This window comes from Dioscorea cayenensis, unplaced genomic scaffold, assembly GCF_009730915.1.
Source record: "Dioscorea cayenensis subsp. rotundata cultivar TDr96_F1 unplaced genomic scaffold, TDr96_F1_v2_PseudoChromosome.rev07_lg8_w22 25.fasta BLBR01001265.1, whole genome shotgun sequence".
Taxonomy (NCBI): domain Eukaryota; kingdom Viridiplantae; phylum Streptophyta; class Magnoliopsida; order Dioscoreales; family Dioscoreaceae; genus Dioscorea; species Dioscorea cayenensis.
The window spans coordinates 49,227-59,317 of NW_024087656.1; positions in this window are offsets into that span (position 1 = coordinate 49,227).

Below are 10,091 nucleotides of genomic sequence, written 5' to 3' on the forward strand. Positions count from 1 at the left end.
TTAAAAGCTTGAGTTTTTCTTGTGCTTTGATATTGTTGTCTATTGTACTCCGTGTGGAGTTGTACTTATTATTTAAGTTGTATGGTGAAAACCTACTATAGTAGGCAGTCTCTACAGCAAGCCTATTAAGGTGGCGTAGTAGACTGGTTGATTACTATGAAGGCTAGTTCAGGTGGGAGTGTAGAATCATGACTGGATATTCATCAGGTAGCCGTTATCACCATACAGTGAACCGATCAGTCAACACCAAGATCATGAGTACTTTGACGGCTCTGAACCTAGCCACATCCATGGTGAAGGTTTATGGAGGTTTCTAAACCAATTTATGCTGGGTAAGTGTTGGGTGTTGCTTTTATGCTGGGTTTTACATTTATTTCCCTTTGTGTTTTTTTTGTAGTGTCATCTTGAATTTGTGGTGAGCGGGCGAAGCCCAGCTATTCCTCTTAGGATGGTAGTCACCCATAGATTCAACCTAGCATGAGTATTATGTTTTTTTACGTTGAAACTCATGTTATTTACTTTGTTATTCTTATAATTGGAACTATTTTTTATTTTCATGTTTATGGTGGAAGCTTTACTTCATGATTAGCTTGTTTTCTTAATTTTTGGACTCTATATTCAGTATTTATGCACTTTAATATTCTAAAACCCTAATTAAAGTAGAATGCCTCCTTACTCTATCTTTTAGTTGCATTGTATTAAAGTTTGCTATTATATGTATTCATGCTCTAAACTAGTTCTTTTATTAGTAAAGTATCATTTTGGAGTTTTATGTTATTATTGTGGTATATTTCTATTAGAGTTGTGCTAACCTCCCCTCACTGAGTAATGTTAGTTGCTCACCCCTCTTTGTTTCTCCCACGCTGTTGCAGGTAGTAGGTGGGGTGGTGTGGCAGTGTGCTGAGCATTTGCTACTTTTCTCTTGGTTGCATCCTTTTAGTTCATGTATGTTTATTTTGGTCATGCATATGTTGTTGAGTCTTGGGATCCACCACTATGTAGAAAACCTTGTTGTTTGGCTTGTATTAAGCAACTTGTAAACTTTGATGTACCACATTTGTTACTGTGGTTAGTGTTGCTTTTTTGTGAATTTGTAAACCTCTTTATTTCTGTATATCCTTGTTGTTGTTACTACTTCCACTGTGTATTATTTTATTTCCATATCTTCTAATAGTGTTGAATATTATGTTTCTAGGTTGTTGCTTAGCCAAGCGGCGTCCCGAGGGTTGTGTGGCAGGGTATCCCTCGTCAGGATCGTCACGGCAGTTGTCGCATCCATTGGGCCTATGGGTCGGGGCATGACGAATTGTTATCTATAATCTTAATTATGTATACAATATTGATTACTTATGGTTTAGTCACATATTAGCATTAACTTATTTTGATATAATTGGAATTATTTTTGTTAAAAATCGGGATCACGGAGTTTAAGTATTATTGCTTTGACGATAATTTTGGACCCGTCATATATTTGGTATAGAAATTCGTAGTCTCCGAATTAACTTTGCACTAACCCTATCATTGATGGCTAAACACTAACTGTATCGACACATACTTCTAACATAAAAACTATAGTTTTGCACTGTTCCATCAGTGAAGAATAATGGCCTCTGACATTCTAGATCGGGTCACCGAGGATAAACAAATGAGCTCTGAAATCTGACTCGGGTCATTAAGTTTAAACAAATGAATTATGATGTATTATTTTGGCATTAGTTATTTGGGAGACTTATATGTGTGTTCATTTGAAAAAATTTATTTGTTTGAAATTTTTTTATTTTTCGGTGTTATTCTGATATTTATTTTACAATGTCACACTTGAGGATGTTTTTGAAATCTTTGAACTTTATGTGGTCTTGATATTTTTCATAGATGCTTACTGGGATGTCAAGCTCATTAAGTTGTTCTCTTTCTCTTTCAAATCAGGAGTAGAGTTGGGTGATGGACAGCTTAGCGGGGTTATTGAGTAGGCTGCCGCCTAGTTGCTTAGCAAGTTAATAACTTCCTTTTCTTGTGGACTTGGTTCTTTTCTTTGTTTAGTTGTTTTGTCAGACATTGTTATTTGTTGTTGTTTTTCAATAATGTAGCTTTTTTTTTACTTTTAAAATTTAATACTTCTGTTAGATGTTTTTCTCTAATGCGTGACAGGTACTGAGGCCTTGTGTGCCTACTTGGTTACGGCCTTGTAGGTATGTGGTCATTTGTCAATGCCTCGGGCTTGAAGCGTGACACTCTTTTCAGCTAGGAAACTTGATGAAGCCAATTATTGGCCACGTTTGACAATGGATCGTAGAAGATCTCCAATGGTTGTATGATAGTGTTGAAGAGGCAAAAGGATGAGAGTTTGTACATTTCTCTTGGCTCACGTCAAAGATATATGTCAGCAATGACAAATATACATGATGATGTTATTGTCATTGCTGTCTTAGTCGTATTTGTGAGCATGGAATGAAGTTATTGCAAGATAGAAAGCTTATTCCTTAATTTTAGAATTCATCTCTTGAATCATGTATACATTGCATCATGTGTAAGCAACATAGAGTAAACTTCAGGAGGCATGAATCTAATGGAAAGTTGAAAGCATTGGAGTAGGTTTATTCCAATATTTGTGGCCCTGTAAATGTCAAGTCTCTTGGTGGTGCTTCTTATTTGTCATTTTCAAGGATGATTAGTTTAGAAAGTGCATGATTTATCCATTAGCATCTAAGGATCAAGTTTTGAAACTTTCATGAAGTTCAAGGCTTGTGTTGAGAAAAAAAAAGTGAAAGGTTTATAAAATGCTTACAAACTAACAATGGTGGAGAATTTTTCTTTAGTTACTTTTGATAGCTTTTGTGTAGAGAATGGCATCAAGAGAATGAAGGCTATCTCTCACACTGCTCAACAAAATGGTGTCATTGAAAGAATGAATAGAACCATTGTGGAGAGGGCAAAAAACATGCTATCTCACTTCGGTCTTCCTAAGTTCTTTTAGGGTGAAGCTGTAAATACCACATGTACCTCATCAATAAATTACCAAGTGCTCCATTGAATGATGATGTTCCTAAAATATTATGGAGTGGTATGAAAATCTCTTATAATAATGGGATAGGTTTGTTAAACTAAAATATGCTTTACTTCTTTATTAATTCGGGACTTGTGGTTTGAATTGTAACACTTTAGTACTTTGTAGTCCATACTATTTGCAAAAACAAAAAAAAAATACCAAAAATGCTTAGCTCCAATAATTTAGACCTGAATTTACCTTTTTGCCATTATTTACATTACTAAAACACATACTAATTAAGAACCATTCAAGTCTACCTCCAATTATAACTTGAATGGCTTTCAAATACTAAGCAAATAAACTTTAATGGTTCTTATAAGTACCTATTTTAATAATGTAAATAAAGCAAAAGGTAAATTTAAATTCATTTTTGATCGACAATCAGCAAGCCACGAGTCGTCAAGTAATACCGTTGGCGCAATCCAGAGGGGGTCATATTCTCCAAGGGCTAGAGGAGCTACCCTTACTTCCTCTTTGTGTGTTGTTTGACCTACCAATTCGATTGTTGTAACAAAATTATAAAATAAGAATTCAAAATCTAATGTAAAGCTCTACAATGAAGGTGATTCTCAAGTGATAATCAGGGCAAGAAATTGGTCACGGATGTGGATCCCCTTGGAGCTACTAAAGTGTGAAGTATACTGTAACTAGCATGTAATTGGGTAGTTTGGACCTACTAGGCCAACCTAATGGTCATGGCAATTGGCCCCTAATCCAATAAGGGTAGTGGATTTCTCAAGTTAGGGTTACAACACAACCAAGGACAACCCTAACAACGGAGGGCACAAATACCTAATGGTCACAGCGTATTCATACATGTATCCTTTCCAAGCATTGTGAGTCTAATACTAGGGCAATGGTTATGCTACTAGTAAAGCCTAGGAATTAGTATACCGAGTTCTCATGCATACCAACACGTTCAAATACACCAAACAAGGATCACAAACATATCAATTGCAATAAACAAGTCTAGAAACCATTCTACACAAGTTCACCTCCAAGGTTCACCTACATCCGTTGACCCTGGGGGTTTAGTTGTTCATAGTCACAAAATACGCAGTAATGTTCATGAAAATAACTAAACAAAGCATGAAAGAACTCCCTCAAAAGTTGGAGGCCGAATGATGCTTGAATCCCTCACAGATGAGCTTCCAAAGACGCCACTCAAGGGGTGGCTTCCCTCGTCTTCAACCTCCTCAAAAGAATAGATTAAGGAGTGGATTTCCATTGTATCTCACTCTCCCCTGCGTTCTTCCCTTGGAAATGCCCTCCAAACTCTCCTTCTAGCTTGGATCCGGAGTGGTGAATGTGAGTTCCTAGAACAAGAGTCTTTTCCCTTAGAAAATTCCTAAAACTTCATTTAAAGATCCCTTCTCGGGATGCCATGTTGCCTGGCATGCGGTCAGCATACGGGCTGTGAAGATTCCAGAAATTTGGGTAAATTACTATAGTGAAACCGCTACAGTAAAACTGCTACATTACTACATGCAACCGTCTTTGAGCCCGTATGGTTACCCGCATGAAATTCCAGACTTAGCGTTTTCTTCAAGTTTTCGTGTTACAGTCTGCTGCAGTTCTGCTATAGTGCCCGGGCCTCTAAAACGGTGTTCTGGGTACCGATTTCTCCTTAAATCACGTTGTCGAGCTCGCCTAGGCTCTTTTATGCCTACAACATGAAAGAAACAAATTTACACCATAAAAGGGTATCGATTCTTCAAGAAATACACAAATCATACATAACAAATATATATTAAATACATACATTTATATGTTTATCAATTTTTATGCCATGTCAATAAGAATAAATAGAGTTAAGAATTTTGGCACCTTTTCTGGAAAGACTACATGGTACTAAAGTATTACAACTCAAACCACAAGTCTCGAATTGATAAAGAGGCAAACCACAAGGCAATTTAGGAAAATCTTCACTATAATAATTAACGAGTTTTTGGTTGTGATGGACATTTTACATCAGAGCAAAACTTTGGACTTTGTGAAGCTTCCAAGTGGAAAGGAAGAGTTTAAGAATAGATGGGCGTATGTGATAAAGCATGAAGTCGATGGATTAAGAAGGTACAAGGAAAGACTAATAGTAAAGGGATATGGTTAAAAGCATGGTATTGATTTCAATGAAATATTTGCTCCTGTGGTGAAGCATAGCTCCATAAGAGTTATTCTATCTTTGATGGTCAATCTCAATTTGGAGCTTGAACAACTTAACATTAAAATGGCTTTCTTGCATGGTAACCTTAAAAGAGGAGATTTATATGTCTCAACTAGAAGGCTTTGCCAACAAGTTTAATTCTAACTTGGTGTGTAAGTTGCAAAGGGATAGTATGGTTTAAAATAAGCTTCTTAACAATGGTAAAAGATGTTTGACACTTTCATGCAAGATAAAGCCTATTATAATTGTGATTTTGATCATTGCGTTTACTTCAAAGGTTCCACATGAAGTATGTTTAATTGTTTGTTAATTTATGTGATGATATGCTGATAGCTTGTAATGATCAGAAAAATATTATATCCTTCAAGCTTAATATGTCAAGAAAGTTTTCTACTAAAGATCTTGGTGCCACAAAGAAAATTTTAGACATACACATTCACCGAGATAGAGAGCATGGGAAGTTGTAGTTGAGTAAATATGAATAAGTTGGTAAAGTCCTTGAAAATTTTGGAATGGCTAATTGCAAGCTAGTTTCTACACCTTCATAAGGGATGCAAGTGTTCACACTGATCAAGTAGTAATAGTGTGCGCAAAGGTAGGGTATCGATCCACAGAGAAGAATGAGAAAACTAGGACTAGCCCTAATCCTGAAAAATAGCCTAAACTAAAGTTGTGATGTGTGAGAAAACTAAGAAACAAAAGTGGAGAAAACAAGAATAAAGAGATGAGAGAAGCCGAGAAATCAGGGGGAGAAGGGATGCCCGGGCATAGTATCCCTCTAGGTTTTGTTATGTGTAGAACAAAGGTTGTATGGGTATGTAATCCTTTTGAACAGAGAGAAATCCTAAAATATACTAAACCCCTCTTTCAAGGGTGATTAACAATCACATTGCACTCTATGAAATCTCAATGTTGATTAACAAGAATTTCTGAAATAGATAATCCTTCTTGCGAAGAGATTATCCCTAATCCCATAGAGAATAGAAATATGATTTCTCCTAGAATCTATTCTCTACAATTGCAAAGAGCATTAAAATTCACTTATTAATCCACTTGGAAATATTGAGGAAGGATAACTCTCAACTCAAAGTACCCCATTGCTAGGCTTACTAACAATCCCCTACAACTGCGGCATGTCTATGCTAGGTGGGTATTTCTATTTATCACAAAGCACATCATACATGAGAACTAGGCTTTCACCACATTAGCAATAAAGCCATACAGAACAGGCAATTGGATTCAAATAACATAGACTGTAATTAAGAAATAATTAAATCAATAAGATCCATAACTAATGTTAAATAGAATAAAACCTTTCGTGTTCAACTATGCTCCAACATCTACAAAATTAGCCCTCCATTAATGGATGGCAAGCATCCAAACAATAAGTCATGAAGAGAAAAAAAAGAAAACATGAAAACTCTCTTCTCAATCGTGCCGGAAGATGATTGCTGAAGAACGCCCAAGGTCCTTACACAGACGCAGGCAAGCTAATCTTGACGGCTACAATCCTTTTTCTCCAAGATAGATGGGTTGAATCTCCCTGTAGAATCTCCTCAAAAGGCCTATAGATTAGTCTCTCTTCTTTCCCTTAGCCTTTTCTCTCAATGGAACAAAAGATGGCCTAAAAACCCTTGTTAGGAATATTTATATCATGCCGCTTACAGGCTGCTTACGTTTTGTAAAGACGTGGTTATAAAGAGCGGGGATGATGGATCACGAGCCTTACGGGATCACTTTTACGGCCATATGTTCCATTCTGAAAGTCTTTTGTATGGTGTTATGGTCCAGCTTACGACAATAAATGTTGAATAGTAAGCTTCTTTGTATGTCCCTTGCGATCACCCTTACAGTGGTATACTCTTCTTGTAAGCTTCTTTGGATTATCATTACGGTCCATCTTACAGCTGTAAGTGTTGCCTATAAGTCCCTCTAAATATCTTTATACCCCTTATTATGGGCATAAGTCTGCCAGCAAGGTTCTCTAGAAAAGGCTTACAACAGTAAACATGGCCGTAAGGTGCCCGTAAATGAGTCTGTTTGGCACGTCCTTAGTTGATTTATGCTGAGAGAGCTCCATCTTCATCATTTTGGCTCTCTCTCTCTCATCTTTAATCACTGCCCAAAGCTTGAGAATGCAAAGTACACCATGTTTAACATTGAATCCCAAAATATAACTCTAATACATGTCTAATGAGTGTATAAAATGATATAAAATAATGAACAATTGTACACTCATCACACCTATAGCAATACATTTTTATCTATCGAAGAAGAGTCCCCCAAATGATGATAAATTTGAAAATGTTCCATATACCTCCGCGGTTGGTAGCTTGATGTATACTATGATATGCACAAGGCCAAACATTGCTTATGCAATTAGGGTTATTTCAAGGAACATGTCTAGTGCCAGTTAGTGATGAGTACATGGAAATACATGTTTGCATATTACAAATTTGTGCACTTAGGTTGTCTTATAGCATGAATTCTTCTATATTAGTACTATGTTAGATAATTTATGTTGAATGAATAGGTATTTAGATACTTGAGATAAAAAGGAAGAAAATCAGAGCGAATCAAGCATCAGTTACAATTCTAGTAAAGAGCATGGCCAATGCATGAGTGTTCTTAGGGTATGCAGATTACTGGTGTGTAGAGTTACTAAGCACACCTAGAGAACCATCATCCTCATTAGAGCAAGACCGGGCTTGAAAGAGCATAGGCATGCCTTTCACCTATGTTGATTTCTAGAATCCAAAATCATAAGAATTCGAGTCTCAAATGCCTCCAGTAAAAATCATGAGCCAAGCACACCCCAAGCATGGGCGTGCACTATCTTTTTGCCCGTAATATAGACAATGATATTTAGGTTTTTAGAATGGTTTTTGGTGAAAGCTTCAGTGGAGCGTTAGGTTTCAAGTTGGGATCAAAGGGAGTCGATTTAAGATGAGTTGATGCCATTGTATTGGTACTTTGGGTGCAGGATTGAATGAGAGATCTACATCAGCGTGTGAGATTCCATCATCTATAATGAGAGAAGCATTGAGGGAGTTTGCCCCATATTTTAATTCATGTTTCTATTGTTGGATGTTATTATTGACTTCTATAATATGAGATATTTAACATTTATTGGTGCCTTGGATCCATGTAGCTTAAGATGAACTTGTAGTTGGATTTTTTTCTTTGCATAATATTGGCTAGTTGATGTGTTCTTGTGAATCATATATGTGTGCTTAATGTTTATAATTTCTTGTAAGAGAACCCCAAATATATTTATGAACTACATGATTAGAATTGAAAAATTAATCATGTATAGGTCATAATGTAGATGATAGAGGGTGAGTCCATGCTTAGAGATAGGGTGCATGGTGTCAAACTCTTTGATTAGGGTTCAATCTAATAGTGGGATTCATTGTACCTTTTAATGCAATCACAGGGAAATTTGAGTCATCATATGGGATTAGTCGTCTTAAGAAAGGGATTAATTTAACTTAGGAGTTTCCACGATTCAAGACCACTCAACACTTAACCAGTATAAGGATTCAGTTGCAAGGTAGTCTCCAAGGGAATTCATGTCCAAGATACCGTATTCTCCTTTGGATTTCACTTTAGATCTCACTATTGTTTTTAGTTTATTTCATTGTTTTCTTAGCTTAGGTAACTTAACAATCATCATTTAATCCATCAGCTAGATAATAGGAGAAAGAATAGTACTGGAGCATTGGTGTTCGTAGGATCGACTTCCCTAGATTAGAGTACATTTTATTACTTATATGACATATATACTTGCTGCTTAGTACATATTATTGGACTTATCAGCTGGGAACATTGGCAAACAATTAAGTGGATTCTTCATTACTTGAAGTATACACAAAATTTATGCTTGTGTTTTAGAGGTTTTCATTGGTGTTCAATAGTTTTGTTAATGCCTATTATGTCAATTGTAGAGAGAAGGAAGTCTACTACAGGGTATATTTTCACATTTGGTGGTGGTGTGATAAGTTTGATGTCTAAACTTCAAGACATTGTTGCATTGCCTATTACAGAAGCAGAATATATCAACGTGACCAAAGAGTAAAGGAAATGATTTGGTAGAAACATGTATTTAATTAATTTGAAGTGGTAGAAGGAAAGTATGTGTTGCATTGTGATGTTCGATAAATCTTACCAAAAAATCTAGCTTTTTCATTCTAGAAAAAAGCATATCAATCTGTGATATCACTTTCATTATGCTTGTTTTGGAACTTGGATATTTACATATTGAGAAGATCCATACAAATAACAACCTTGTGGGTTTGTTGACAAAGTTTGTGTTTACGAGAAGACTTCTTATTATAGGAGGCTTTCTCGGTTAGTGGAGACGTGACTCAAATGTTTAGAGGACAATGTTTAATGCTTCATTAATGCTTGATTGAAGATTTGTCTTCAAGTGGGGGATTGTTAAATAGTGGCTCGATCCTTGGGATGTGATTTGATCATTGGAATGAAGCCAAATCTTGATCTCTTTTAATCGAACGTTCTACATTTCTCTATTGTTTATAGATATAGGGGTATCTTTGTTGTGTTTTGAGGCAGAGAAAGGACAAACAGACAGACAGACAGGAAGAAATGAAGTGTGAGTGCTCTTGCATGTAGAGAGTGAAAAAATGAGTGAAGAAGATGAAGAAAGAAGCTTTTGTTTTTTATTATCTTATTAAAACAAGGTAAGGTCCTTATTTTTGAGGTGAGGTGTTATCCTCTTGTAGCTTTGTGGTTATTTCTTGTACTATTGTAATTCTCCAAGGTATAATAAAGTATTGTCCTTCCATGGATGTATGCTTTTTCTTACCAGAACTACATTAAATTTGTTGCCTTCTTTTCATTTTTGTGTGGAAACTTGCA